Source organism: Balaenoptera musculus, chromosome 2 (assembly GCF_009873245.2).
Source record: "Balaenoptera musculus isolate JJ_BM4_2016_0621 chromosome 2, mBalMus1.pri.v3, whole genome shotgun sequence".
NCBI lineage: Eukaryota > Metazoa > Chordata > Mammalia > Artiodactyla > Balaenopteridae > Balaenoptera > Balaenoptera musculus.
Genome location: NC_045786.1, coordinates 67,940,201 through 67,955,531, shown reverse-complemented (window position 1 = coordinate 67,955,531; position 15,331 = coordinate 67,940,201). Strand labels below are relative to the sequence as shown.

The 15,331-nt window shown below is 42.8% G+C and overlaps 1 long non-coding RNA gene across 3 annotated transcripts in view; it reads right to left on the bottom strand.

The window, feature by feature from the left end:
* The window catches only part of LOC118890234, a 34,889-nt gene that overhangs the window by 15,569 nt on the left and 3,989 nt on the right, over positions 1 to 15,331 (bottom strand). For all 3 annotated transcript variants that reach the window (XR_005018707.1, XR_005018705.1, XR_005018706.1), the window contains exon 2: positions 14,604 to 14,743. This is a non-coding gene — a long non-coding RNA (uncharacterized LOC118890234). The remainder of the gene's footprint in view (positions 1 to 14,603; positions 14,744 to 15,331) is intronic.

Below are 15,331 nucleotides of genomic sequence, written 5' to 3'. Positions count from 1 at the left end.
CACTATGGAATACAGTGTGGAAGTTCCTTAAAAAACTAAAAATAGAACTACCATATGACCCAGAAATCCCACTACTGGGCATATATCCTGAGAAAACCATAATTCAAATAGAGACATGCACCACAATGTTCATTGCAGCACTATTTACAATAGCCAGGACATGGAAGCAACCTAAATGTCCATCAACAGATGAATGGATAAAGAAGATGTGGCACATATATACAATGGAATATTACTCATCCATAAAAAGAAATGAAATTGAGTTATTTGTAGTGAGGTGGATGGAGTTAGAGTCTGTCATACAGAGTGAAGTAGGTCAGAAAGAGAAAAACAAATACTGTATGCTAATGCATATATATATATATATAGAATCTAAAAAAAAAAAAAAAAAAAGTGGTACTGATGAACCTAGTGGCAGGGCAAGAATAAAGAGGTAGACACAGAGAATGGACGAGGACATAGGCTGGGAGGGTGAAGCTGGGGCAAAGTAGGAGTACCACCGACATATATACACTACTGAATGTAAAATAGTTGGCTAGTGGGAAGCAGCCGAATAGCACAGGGAGATCGGCTTGGTGCTCTGCGATGACCTAGAAAGGTGGGATAGGGAGGGTGGGAGGGAGGCTCAAGAGGGAGGGGATATGGGGACACATGTATGCATATGGCTGATTCGCTTTGTTGTGCAACAGAAACTAACACGGTATTGTGAAGCAATTATACTCCAATAAAGATCTATTAAAAACAGAAATAAAAAATAAAACAAGCTGACACTAAATCCTATGGAAAATGAGGCTTTTTATGTGTAGGATTGAAAAAAGTGAAAGATTCTGAAAACGGTATCTCTTCCACATAGTCTTTGGCCTCGAACTTGCAGCCTCAGTTTCCTTGCAGCTACTTCTGCGATAACAAGTGCCCCTATTCACTGACACAGCACAGGAGACGAGATTCCCTCAATAAAGTCTCCTCTCCCACAGCAGCAACAAAGGCTGGGCAGCCCAGCAGTGGGACTGGGGCTGTGAGTGTGACAGAGATAAGAGACACAGGTCTGGGTCCTCAAGCAGCTCACAAATCATTCACTGAATAAATAATTCTTGAGCACCTACAACGTGCAATTGCTCTATTTGGCTAGCTGTGCTTTGAGGGCACAATCAAAGTCAAGGGCGAAAACAACTGAGAGCCTTTTTTTAATACACAAAGAACCCATTCATTCGTTCCCTCACTGATTCATTCAATTCACTTTTATTGAAAACCTAATATGTGCCAGACATTGTTCTAAGCCCTGGGAACAGTGAACAAAACAAAGTCCCTGTCCTCGTGGAGTTTACACCCAATGGGAGAGACAGACAATAAAAAGTACATACATGATATATACATATTTTACACATATACATTTATATTGAGGTGTGTATAATATAGTGGATTCTGGATCCCAATCGCTTTGGTTCAATCCCGCCTCTGTCAATTACTAGCTGTAGAGCCTTAGGGAAATTATTTAGCATATTTACATATAATATATGCAAAGCGTTTAGAACAGAGCCAGGTACATGGTTAGTATTATACGTGTGTGCCATTAATATAAATTCCCTACTTACCAGGTAGAGGTAAAGTGAGGAATTTTAAAAAAAGACACACAGATGATGGGGGTGATCAGAGAAGGCCTCTCTGAAGGAAGGGACATTTGAACTGAGACCTGAATGAGATAAGGGTGAGAGCCATGTTGGTAACCAGGGAACAGCACTTCAGGCAGAGAGAATGGCGGGTGTAAAATCCCTGTGGTAGGATCATGCCTGGGGTGACAAGGAGCAGCAAGTTGCTGAGAATGGCTGAAGCAGAGAAGGAAGAAGGGAGGCCGGTGAGGTGCCCGTGGGCTGGTGACATCAGGCCTTGTAGGCCAGAGTAGGGGTCTTGGATATTATTCTAAGAGTAATGAGAAGTCAACAGAGGGTTCTGAGCAACAGAGTGACAAAATTTCTGTTTTAAAATCTTCTTTGTATGATGGTTCCTCAAAACATTAAAAATATAATTACTATGCAATCCAACAATTCCACTTCCGGGTGTATACCCAAAAGAATTGAAAGTAGGGCCTCAAAGAGATATTTGTATGCCTTTGTTCATAGCAGCATTATTCACAATAGCCCAGAGGCAGAAGCAACCAAAGGAAGGACATTCTGACACATGTTACAACCTGGATGAACCTTGAGGACATCATGCTAAGTGAAGCAAGTCAGTCACCAAAAGACAAATACTATATGATTCCACTTAGACAAGGTACCTAGAAGTGGCAAATTCATAGAAACAGAAAACAGAATAATGGTTGCCAGGGACTGGGGTAAGCGGGTAATGGGGGTTGTTTAATGGGTGCAGAGGTTCAGTTTTGCAACATGAAGATTTATGGAGACGGGCTGCACAACAATGTGAATGTACTTAACTGCTGAACTATATACTTAAAAATGGTTAAGATGTTGTATGTATTTTAACACAATTTTTTAAAAATCTGTGTGGAAAATAGACTGGTGGCAAGTGAGAGTGGAACAGGTGTTTGTTTTCTATTGCTACACAACAAACTAACCCAAAACTTAGTGGCTTAAAACGAGCATTTTATTCTCTCTCACAATTCTGTGGGTCAGTTGGGCTCAGCTGGATGGTTCTTCCGCTCCAGGTGACATCAGTCTGGGCTGCAGTCTATGAGGGTACCACTGGCTGAAATGCCCAGGATGCTCACCCACAAGCCTGGCACCTCTGTGGGGACCATGAAAAGGCTGGGCTCAGCTGGAACTCTGACAGGGGGGCTTCTCCCTCACTCCACACAGCCTCAGGGCCTCTACCCCCTCATGTGGACTTTCCACGTGGCCCCTTCACTTTGTCTCTCCAGCAGAGTAGCTGGACTTCTTACAGGTGGCTCAAGGGCTCTCAGAAGTACAAAAGCCTTCTGAATGCTTATGCCAAAAATGCACCGAATCACATCTTTCCACATTCTGTTGATTAAAATGGGTCACAGACCAGCTGAGATCCAATGTTGCAGAACCAGATGGGCGTGACTCCTAGGAGGCCTGATTCACTGGGGACCATCTTTGGACAGTAACTAGGTGGTTATTGCAGCAATCCACGTGAGAAAAAGCAAAGGCTTCGACCAGGATAACAGCAGTGGAGGTGGTGAGAAATGGTTGATTTAGAATATATTTTGAAGGTAAAATCAGAAAAATTTACTGATGACTCAGATATAAGCTAAGAGAAAATAAAAAGAGCCAAGGATGAGTCTAAGTTTTTTGGCCAAGCTGGTGGTGTCCTTAGTCACCCAACCACGTGTCAGCAAGAGAAGTGGGCTTGGAGCCTTGGGGTCAAATCCTGCCTCTGTTACTTATCACCATATTATCTTGGTAACTCGATGTCTCTGAGCTTCTACTTCCTGATCTGGAAGATGAGGATAATACCTGCTCACCCTTGGTTGTAAGGTCAGCATAGGATCCAATGAAATCTTGTATGTGAAAGCAACCGCCTTGAGTTCATCACAGATGCAGTGGCCGTAGGAAAACCACACACCTTGAAATCATGAAATCTGGTTCCATCCCAGGTCCCTCTTAGACTTGCTGTAAGAACTTGAGCAAGTCATTTAACCTCGCTTTGTATGCTTCCTTATAAACTCAGGCCGTAATATTTGCACTGCCTGTGTCAAACGCATTCTGTGAGAATCAATCACAAGAACGTGGAAAGCACTTTTGAAAAGGCATAAGACGGCAAATGGAAGGTATTATTATTGCATCACTAATGACAGATCCAATATCTAGGCTTGGGGTAAAAAAACAACAACGATAGGGTAGAATCTATATAATCCACCGTTTCTCATGTGACCCAGGGGTTCCAGGCTTGGCTTAAGGAACAGCCAGGGGAGAATACCATTCAGAGCCGCTGTAAAAAACACAACCCATAATTGCAAGTCAATCATACACATGGCATGAGAGTTGGTGAGTTATTCATAATAATGGAATACAGATAACAAGCTTGTATTTGTAGCACTTTCACTCTGAGGGAAGCTGTTTTGTTACTTGGTTTTTTTAATGCACGGGAAAACTAAGGGGTGAAAGCAGCAGGTCATGTCATGGAAGCAAAGAAACAGCAGGAGCTGAGAAAAGAAAGGCCCAAATAAACATCTTTCTTCAAAGGCGAGTGCGTGACATCTGGGACCAGGCCAGGTTCTGGAACCCAGGGCAAGGATAGCAGGACAGGAAGAACTCCAACATCCCCAGTAGCCAAAGAGAGCCTTTGGGTTTTAAGGGCTCATCTGAAAGACACCGGCGCAGTAAATAGCCTGGTATTCAATTTATTCTCTGCAGAGGAATAAAAGACTGAGTCAATGCTGCAAGGATGTGAACTTGGGTTCTGAGGGAGTCAGGTGCGCTGGATGGTTTAAACACTAAACCGGCCCCTTCAGGCAGGGGAGCATAGGACATGGAAAGCAGTCATCGCCTTTTAAAAAGAGTGTTTCTGTTTTCATTATCTTTTAAGGCTGTAGTCAGTGTTGAACGATAATAAGAAACAGGCATGGGGAAAAAAATGCGCCCAATCACAGGCGTACACAATAAAAATGCTATTATAGACTTTTGTGAATATAAATAGTTTTTAAAATGAGGCTGCTAAGACTGGCATCTTAGATGCTACCTGAAAAAGAGTCATGTTTATATATTCCAACAGTTGCACCAGTCCCTGGTCTCAGCTTTCCACCGCAGAATGGGCTGGGTAATTTTTTTGGAATGAATATCAATGCAGACCAGTTGTGGGGCAAAGAAGGGAGGCGAGGATTGAAGTGGAGGGAGCACAGATAGCAGAGAAAAAGGACTTGATGCCCGACAGGGGAAAACTGAAGAGGACAGAGGAATAGGAGGAATAAAAAGGAATAAGGACGGGTTTACTCAGAATCCTGTTAACAATGCATCCTCAATCGGCCCTAGGAACCGGCTTCGCTTGGTGATTTTGTCCCTGCATTTAGCCACAATCCCAGACAGTCAGGGTGGCGGTTTCTTTGCTTTCCCCCATTCTGGTGAAGGCATGGCAGTAATTAATGAGTATTCAGCAAAAACATAATAATGTCCCTGCTGAAATTTCCTTTAATGGAGTTATTCCCCCCTGCCCCCATATACACATGAGCTCACAGACGTCAAGGGGGCCTAGCTGAAAAGCAGGGGCACTTTGAAACTCCATTGCGGGGAATCCCCTGGCAGTCCAGTGGTTGGGACTCTGCGCTTCCACTGCGGGGAGCACAGGTTCGATCCCTGGTCGAGGAACTAGGATTCCTCAGGCCTGGTGCCCAGCCAAAAAAGAAAAAGAAAAAAGAAACGCCATTGTCAAGGTCAAAGCTCGGTGTGAACAATATAAAGTGAGCATAAGCAAGGGTTTTCTGACACTGGGGAGTGTTGAACCCCGGAAGCATAATCAAAAGAGCTTGTAGAATTTCAGAGGCATGGGCCTTCCCGAAGGTGGAGATACGGGGTAGAATAACCACTGCACATCTCTCATATCATTCAGGTACAAATACTTACTCAACCAGGCAACGATTCGTGGTGGTTGGTCTGCTGATTCTGAGACTACTGACCATCAGCTGGAAAGGCAATGGGGGCGTGGAGGTCTACCGAGTGAGTTTCAGCATCCACGATAGGTCCCATCCACTTACTGGTGTTGAGCCCGCAGAGTGTGCGTAAAGAGACGAACACATACAGATGGAAAGCACCACAGGGTAGTTGAGAATGTGGCACCGGAGCTGGGTCATTGCCATCTGGGCGCCCCATGAGGGCCTCAAAGCAGGACTCAAATCAGCCTGCTCTTCTCGCCATCTCTCAGTGGACCTCCCGCCACTCTTGGCTCTTGTAGCCCGTGGCACCACCGTTGTCCTAGTTTCCGACTCCAAACTGAGAGTCATCCCTCCGTGATGCCGTCGCTGCTCCTCCTCCTCCTCCCCGTTCATGGCAATCTGTCTGCCACCAAGTCCTTTAAGACTCTCCCCCATCTATCCCTTCTTTTCAAGTCCCTCTGACCTACCCAAGTTGAAGCCATTTCTCCTCCGTAGTCTCCTTCCTGCTCTCATTTCCTTCTTCTTCCTCCAAACCATCCAGACATTGTGTCCAGATTGATCTCCCAATGTATGAATTGGCTCATACCATTCCTCTGCTCAAAAAGTTTCAAGGGCTCCCCACTGCCTGTGCAACAAAGCCCAGGATTAGGTACCCTGTCATTCAGCCAAAGCCACCTTCCGTTCTCCCATCGTCACACGTCTGCTTGGTGTTTTACCTTCTGCTCTGCTTACACTCAGTTCAACCACCACCTCCACTGCCTGGCCATCCCCTGGCCTGAAATGACATTTCTCTTCCCTGAAACTATAGACAGTATACTTAGAGTCTCTAAGTGTATTTGGCAATACTCTTCCAAATACACGTCCACGTGGCAATTCACAGCTCACTACCTGTGGCATCTTATCTGTTTCACATGACATTGTGCTGTTATTTAATGTTTTGCCTCTTTGTGTCTCCACTGCCTGATCAGGTTGAAAGCTCCTTGGTCTGCAAGCACTGCCCACATCTTAATTTGTTGGTGTCCCTTAACCAACTGCTATGAACAGAGTAGGTGCTCATTAAATACTTATCAACTTAGGAGGGGAAAACCTTAAGAGCATTCTTCTCACAAAGGTCTTGAAAGTCAGCAATCTGTTCTGGAAATTACAGAAAAGGACTGCCTTCCCAAAAGGCTCCAGCTCTGGATGAGGCAACACTCCCCCTATGACCCACTTCATCTTGCCTCCACAGCTCAACTCAAATTAAAAATTCAAGAGCTTTGCTGGAAACACCTGCCAGGAGTCAACACAGATCCCAGAGAGGAAATTCCATAAAGGCCCCCGGATCTAACCCAATCATGATGAGGTTAATTTTGGCTCATGACGCAGCAAGCCCCACAGTTGGGGTTACAAGGACAGGCTCTGGCCTGAGCAGAGTGACAGCACATCCAGGCCCCCGGGGGTACACACATGCCCACCTGCATGCAGACTCAGACATACATAATCATCCTCAGCAGAATTTTCAAACTTCATTCCCAAATAGCCCATGGAATTGAATTTCTGGTATCTGAGTGCATATATGGATAGGCATTTTCCATTGCTTGTTTACACAGAGTATAAAACATCACTGTAGAGGAGTCGCCAATTTATGAACAGTTTGCCTGCTTCAGGTTCATTTGTTGGCTATTTGGAACTCAGAACGCATTTTTCCCTGGAAGCAACAGTGTGCCCAAGTCCACTTAACCCTTAACATACTGTGTTTTAGTACCACAAAATGATTTTCATTCTATTCATCGGGGGTTTGCAAACTCACATGCCTGTAGTGGCCAGGTGGACAATGTAAATGCGGAGAGTTGGGTCAGGAGACCAGGGAATGATGGAGACCACTGCGCATGTCCCAGCTAAAGGGCGCAGCCCCTCCCCGGCTCCAGCAGTGGCTGTCCTGGGAGAATGCAGGCCCAGTGCAGCAGATCCGGAGAAGCCAAAAACCAAAATCTCAGGTGAAAATAGTTGGTGAAAAGATTTATACACAGTGTAGATGAAATAAGACACATCATTGGGCTGAAATTGGGCTCATGCTTGCAACCTCTACTTAATAATGTTGCTTCTTTGAGGAAAAAAGCATTTAAAAAAAAAAGCTTTTTAATTTCTAGAAATCAACACCAGGAAAGTACTTCCCCTCTTTTGGTGAGGTGGGTGGCTCTTCCTGGGTACCAGTCCTTGCATGAGAGAAGGCTAATGTCTCTGGGGTTCTTAAAACCCAAGGCTGCTGTAGGGTCCCTGGTCTAAATCTAAGCCTCACACCTGGCCCCGTCACTGAGTGTGAAGATATGGCCTTTCCACTCCTTTCTGATGTGTCAGGGTCATTTGTTCATAGGGTATGTGTAAGTCAGGACCTGCCCGTGTTTTGCTTTATGTTGTGGTGCTGGTTGTTACTATTGCTCTATTATTTTGTATGTTTTTGTTTGTTTGTTTGTTTCTACTGATTATAAATGTTATATAAGTTCACTATAGAAAATCTGTACATTTTTCCCTCCTTGAAGTAATCACTGTTAATAGTGATTTCCTGTTTTTCAATCTTTTCCTTTCTAATTTTTTTCACATTACGTAAGGGTAGTGGGTTGAATGATGCCCTCCACTCCACTTCCCCCTAAAAAATTATGTCCACGTCCTAATCTCTGGAACCTGTGAACATGGCCTTACTTGGAAAAGGAGTCTTAAGGATCTTGAGATGAGAATTTAGCCCATGGCACCACCGTTGCCCTAGTTTCCAGCTCCAAATCTAGTTATCCCTCCATGATAGATTATCCAGGTAGCTCCTAAGTCCAATGACAAATATGCTTAGAAGAGACAGACAGAGGAGACACACAGAAGAGGAGAAAGCAATGTGACCATGGAGGCAGAGACTGGAGTGATGTGGCCACAAGTCAAGGAATGGCAACAGCCACCAACAGCTGGAAGAAGAAAAGAACAGATTCTCCCCTAGAGCCTTGCAAGGAAGCATGGTCCTGCCAGATTTCAGACTTCTGGTCTCAAGAACTGTGAAAGAGTAAATTTCTGTTTTGCCAATTTTGTGGTAATTTGTTGAGGCAGCCCTAGGAACACAATACAACAATATATGAATAAATGGATGTAATTAATTCAAACAATACAGGATTATGTAAAGTAAAAAGGGTGATAGTCTCTTACATGCCACACAAGTCCCTCTGTGTTCCCCATGAGTAGTAACTGTTCGGTAATAACCCTTCTAGGCCTTTTACTATGCATGTCACACACACACACACAGACACACAGACACACACACACACACACATTCACACACAGACACACACACGCAGAGGCATATGCACATAAATATAATTATATGTATTTTTTTAAATAAATGATAGCATGGTATTCTGCTATTTGCTCTTTTTAAAATTCAATATTTCTGGGAGATATTTGCATGTCTGTACATAAAGATCTGCCTTATGCTTCAAAATGACTGCAGTATATTCTATGAACATAGCCTATGTCATTGTTTTCAATGATTCTAAACTTAGTAACAATATAACAATGATAAATCAAAGCTGACTCTCTTCACTTGGCTACAACTGAACTTATTTCCCCCCTTTTCAACCTACACATTAAATATATATATATAGAGAGAGAGAGAGAGAGACAGTGTGTGTGTGTGAGAGAGAAAGAGAGAGATATTAGTACTGTTCACCAAATATTTCTGGCTATCTTCTGCCCTTGGAATTGGGTGTGACCAAGTGACTTGCTTTGGCTAGTGATATGTGAGCAGAAGTCACTAGTGTCATTTCCAACTGGAATCTTTAAGAGTGTGTCCACAATTTGTCTCGTTCTTCTTCCCCTGCAGAGCAATTGCAGAAGCACTAAAGCGAGCCTCCATCAGCCTAGGTCTCTTGGTAAGGATGACACAGAGTGGAGGGACAGGGACTTCCCTGGAGGCCCAGTGGGTAGGACTCCATGCTTTCACTGCCGAGGACGTGGGTTCCATCCCTGGTCAGGGAACTAAGATCCCACAAGCCACATGGTGTGGCCAAACCAAACAAACAAACATTTGACACCCCAGAGTGGAGGGACATATAGTGTGAGCAAGAAATAACCTTTATGGGCTTCCCTGGTGGCGCAGTGGTTGAGAATCTGCCTGCCAATGCAGGGGACACGGGTTCGAGCCCTGGTCTGGGAACATCCCACAACTGGGCCCGTGAGCCGCAACTACTGAGCCTGCGCGTCTGGAGCCTGTGCTCCGCAACAAGAGAGGCCATGATGGTGAGAGGCCCGCGCGCCGCGATGAAGAGTGGCCCCCACTTGCCGCAACTAGAGAAAGCCCTCACACAGAAATGAAGACCCAACACAGCCATAAAATAAAGAAATAATAATAAATAAATAAATAAGCAAATATGGGTAAGAAAAATATATTTTAAAAAAACAACAACAAAGAAATAACCTTTGTTGTTTTAAATCACTGAGATTTGAGGGTTGTTTATTGCTGCAGCACAACACAGCTAATCATAACTGATTTTACATATATAATATATATGTGATATATATATTATATATCATATGTACATATATTATTTAAAATATATATACATTTATATGTTTTTATATTCATATATATATATATTATATATCCTACCCTTCTAAAATTGGAGAAAGCTTAAAACAAGTAGTTTGAAAGAAAAATGTGTGGTTTATTACAGCCTGCTCAGTATTAATCAACAATACAATTAACAATGCACTTTTTACTTCCCGTTTAGTTATTTATCCTTTTTACATTTTCACTAAGATGATGAACTTAATGCCAGTGGAAATGAAACACCATGCTATCAATATCAGGCATATCACACTGGCCATAAATAAACAAATATGTTGTGTGGATATGTGGGTCCGTGGACTTGCTTTTTTAATCTCTAAATGCCACTATGCTCTGCATCTATTAATGAGGCTGTAGGTTTCAGGTTATTTTCTTTGGTTTAATGTACACTTGAAATAACAGTGCTCTGCGGGCTCAAAGAACAGCCCTTCTCTCTTGCTTCTGGATGGGGGATTGGCAGGTGCTGTTTGCATTGGGGAGTGAGGAAGTGCCTTTCCTTGATCAACAGTGATGCCTCAAGCTGATTAAAGAACGTTGTTTGTAGAACTGGAAGGGGATCAAAATGCCTTCAGTGCTCCAAGTCAGAAAAGACAAGGCCTTGAAGGCTAATATGGTGAATATAACAAGAGACTTATGGTTTCCATGAAAGATATTGAAGAGCCAAGCCTTTTCTCTCCTGGGTAGAAGAATATTTTTTAATGATATCTCTTAAATTGTCAGATTTAATAGAAAAAAATGAGAAGAATACCCTCCTGCTTTCCCCCACCCAAACACTGCAATCAGAGAAGTTTCCTTAATCATGCCTCTGACCCCATCACAATTCTATACGGAAGATGGGCAGCAAATACTGGCAGCCTCCCACTTTCCTGGGTTTGATGACGGCAGTCAGCGACACAATGAATGACGCCTCTGATGATGATGACATTTTAAATTTAAAATTCAAATATTCAAAAATGCCAAGGCGACCTATCACCTGTCACACTGGGATTTTAAGAGAGGATCTTAATCTGGGGGATACAGCATCACTCCTCTGTAGCAACTAAGGGGTAAAACAAAAGGAGAGGGCTTCCCTGGTGGTGCAGTGGTTGAGAATCTGCCTGCCAATGCAGGGGACACGGGTTCGAGCCCCGGTCTGGGAAGATCCCACATGCCGCGGAGCAACTAGGCCCGTGAGCCACAACTACTGAGCCTGCGCGTCTGGAGCCTGTGCTCCGCAACAAGAGAGGCCGCGACAGTGAGAGGCCCGCGCATCGCGATGAAGAGTGGCCCCCGCTCACCGCAACTAGAGAAAGCCCACGCACAGAAACGAAGACCCAACACAGCCAAAAATAAATAAATAAATAAAATTTTTAAAAAACAACAACAACAACAAAAGGAGATGGTTCTTACCCACCAGATCCCCTAGACACGCTGCCCGCTCCAAGTTGATCCTGTGTTAGCAAAAGGGGCTGAACTCTATGCAATGATTCCTCAGTGAATTCTGGGCCCAGCGTAAATCAGTGCTACTTAAAGATTAATAGAACGTGGGTTTGTATTGGTGGAGTTTTCTCCTCCTTAGATTGAACTAACCAAGGCAGCATTATCTATCATTCATTTACTTTCATATAGCCTCTGGATTATTGGCTTCTCTCTTTTTTTTTAAAAAAAAGTCATTTATGCTGCTCTCAGATACTTAATAAATACCATCGTTTTAAATACAACTTATTGAGTTCCAATGTTTGTTATAAAGCGTTATTATGGTAGTGCTATGGTCTGAATGTTTGTGTCCCCCCAAAATTCATATGTTGCAATCCTAACCCCCACAGGTGATAGTATTAGTAGGTGGGGCCTTTGGGAGTTGCTTAAGTCATGAGGTGGAACCCTCATGAATGGAATTAGTGCCTTATAAAAGAGGCTCCAGAGAGACCCCTAGCCCCTTCTGTCATATGAGGATTCAATAAGAAATCTGAAACCCAGAAGAGGACCCTCACCCAACTATGTTGCCACCATGATCTCCAACTTCCAGACTCCAGAACTGTGAGAAATAAATTTCTGTTTTTTATAGACTACCCAGTCTGTAGTATTTTGTTATAGCAGCCTGAACAGACTAATACAGGTAGGCAGGATTCTAAGATGGTCTCAGGATTCCTGTGCCCCAGTGTACACACACCTTCCCCAGGTTACTCAGTTAAACACTGATCTAGGTGCTGCTGTGAAGGGATTCTGCAAATGCACTTAAATTCCCAAATCAGTTGACCTTAAAATAGATTATCCTCAGTGGCCCTTAAAGGAACTGGGTTCTCCAGGTGAAAGAGATTTTGAAGTGTGAAAGGGCCTATGGAGGGGCCACATGGCAAGGAACTGTGGGTGGCCTCCTAACATCCAGCCCATCTTTAGAGCCCTGCCTAATATCCAGCAAGAGAAGAGGGGCCAGGATCCTACAGCTGCAAGGAACTGAATTCTGCCAACAACTACGTGAGCTTGAAAGAATACCCCAAGCTTTAGAAGGGAATCAGCCCAGCTGACACATTGATTTCAGTCTTGTGAGACCCTGAGCCAAGAGCCTAATTCGACCATGCCCAGGCTTCTGACTCCAGAAACTGAGGTAATGAATGAGTGTTTGAAGCTGCTAAGTTTATGGTAATTGGTTATGCAGCAAAAGAAACCTAATACAAACAGATATAGGCCTTGCTCTGGCCTAAAATGTAAAGAAAGTATAATGTAATTTTAACTTTTGGCCCTCATTCTTCTTCCTTTAGAACAAGATAACAAATGTGTAGTTTAACATGCCTTTTGATTATTAAATAATTAAATTTAAAGTTTAAAATCTAATACTTTGTTTATATTTATCCAAAACCTGGAGGATTTCCTAGAGGTTAGGATTATTAATAAGTACTCCTTATTCTCTTTTCCATTTTTTTCACAACATTTCTACTGTAATTATTAGGTTTTAGAATTCAAAGTTTATCGTTGTAAGATATAAAATGGAATTCACTTTCCCAAATTCAAACATATGCAGTAACAAAATAGTAAAATAAACAGGAAAACTCCTTGTAATACATTCATCCAATGAAATAACTCTACACTATGACTGGTATTTCACTGGTAATAATAATCCTACAAGATGAATGAAAACAATTTCATCAAATAACACCAATACAAAAAAACTAAAATGACAAATAGCAAAGTTCCTATATTTTAATTATAAATGGCTATCCACATAACTGAATTTTCTTTTAGTCTGCTTCAAGACTTAAAGGATTTTCTTTTTCTTTTCTGTATTAATCATTGAAGCTTAGTTTCTAATTAATTTTGGAGCATCTGGATCTTTGAGCTCCTTGGATGAAGGTATTGTTTAATGCTAAGGTTATTTGCTGGTTTGTTTTTTGTCTCAAATAATTGGTTGCATTTTAATGGCAACATATGAAAGGCCAAATTTCAACAGCTCAGATACCAGCGCAGAAGGTACTTTAGCTGAAGCACCCTCCCCCAAAACAAAAATCAATGAAACAGCGCCCCTTTGTGGTAGAAGGGCAAAATTATCGGTACGTTAACAGTACAGTAAAAATCTTGCTGAGATACAATTGGTAAGCATAAAATAATTTTCTCTTTTAAAAAATTAGAAAGAGTTAAGCAGAACATTTTAGAGTAGTCATTCTCTAAATGACAAAGTGGATTATGGGGATTCACAGGGTGTTTAGAAAGCCAAAAGGGAGCCATTGTATCTGCTGGGAAAAGTGAAAATCAAGGATTAACAGCCTTTAACACATAGGAAATTAAATTATCCCTAACACAAGTAGCAGAGCAATCTCAGCAGCAGTTTGTCCTCCAATGACTCTTCCACTGAGATGGAACACAAATGAAAGTAAGCTGATTCTTCAGATAAATGGGATAATGTTAGACATTTACATGACCCTTTATAGAGTCATTGACTCGTTAATACTGATACTCAGCAACATCTGTTTTGCTAGCTGTATTTTATTTTATTTTATTTTTATTTTTATTTTTTTTATAGACTTTTACTTTTTTTTTTTTTAGTATTTATTTATTTATTTATGGCTGTGTTGGGGTCTTCGTTTCTGTGCGAGGGCTTTCTCTAGTTGTGGCAAGCGGCAAGCGGGGACCACTCTTCATCGCGGTGCGCGGTCCTCTCACTATCGTGGCCTCTCCTTGCGGAGCACAGGCTCCAGACGCGCAGGCTCAGTAATTGTGGCTCACGGGCCCAGCTGCTCCGCGGCACGTGGGATCCTCCCAGACCAGGGCTCGAACCCATGTCCCCTGCATTGGCAGGCAGACTCTCAACCACTGCGCCACCAGGGAAGCCCTGCTAGCTGTATTTTATAATTGAAATCACTGAGGCCCAGGGAAGTTAGGAAAGTAGTAGGGTCAATATTTGAAACCCATTGTTTCCAATTCCCTAAACTAAAATAACTGGGTTTATCCAATGGTCCACTACACAGAATGTACCCCATTCTGTACCTGGCCGTTTACCGCAGAAAGGTGGCATGGCTGGGTCATTACTGCCTGGACTCTGTAACCAAACTCCTTGGGTTCCAAGTCTTGCTTGAGTGTGTGGCCTGGGGCAATTATTCAATCCTCCTGTACTTTGGTCTCCTTGCCTGCAAAATGAAATTGGTAACAGTATTACAGTCAAGGCATTGTTTTGAGGATTAAATGAGAAAACACAGGAAAAGTGCTTAGAGCAGGGCCTGGCACCTAGTAAAAGCTTGAGAAACATTAGCGGTAAGTAGTTGATGCTGCATAGATTGACAACCTCTTCAAAAACTTGCAAACTTTGCGTTCTATTTAAAAACTTTTAGGATGCATATCAGATATCAACAATGGTAAATTACTTGGGAGAAGTAGACTTTGCATGCAAGCAGAACTTCGTTTTTACTTGGCGTCCTTCAGAATTGTTGGAATGTGTTGCAACAAGCAGGTTAATAAATAAAGACAGAATATTTCAAAGCCTGCTTCAGTAATCCCCTCTAGCCCTTGGAGCTCACCGTCCAGAATTCCTTTTATATACTTAACCTCCCTGCCCTCTTAGCTCTTTGTAAAGGTGCCCCACCCTCTCTGGGCTAACGCCTGGATGAGTCCTTTTGATTATAATCCAGAGGTTGCTGATGTCTGCACTCCCAGGGCGCCTCTGCAAAAAAGGCAGGCAAACACTACAAACTCCTGCAGCAGAAACACGCTGGTGTTCA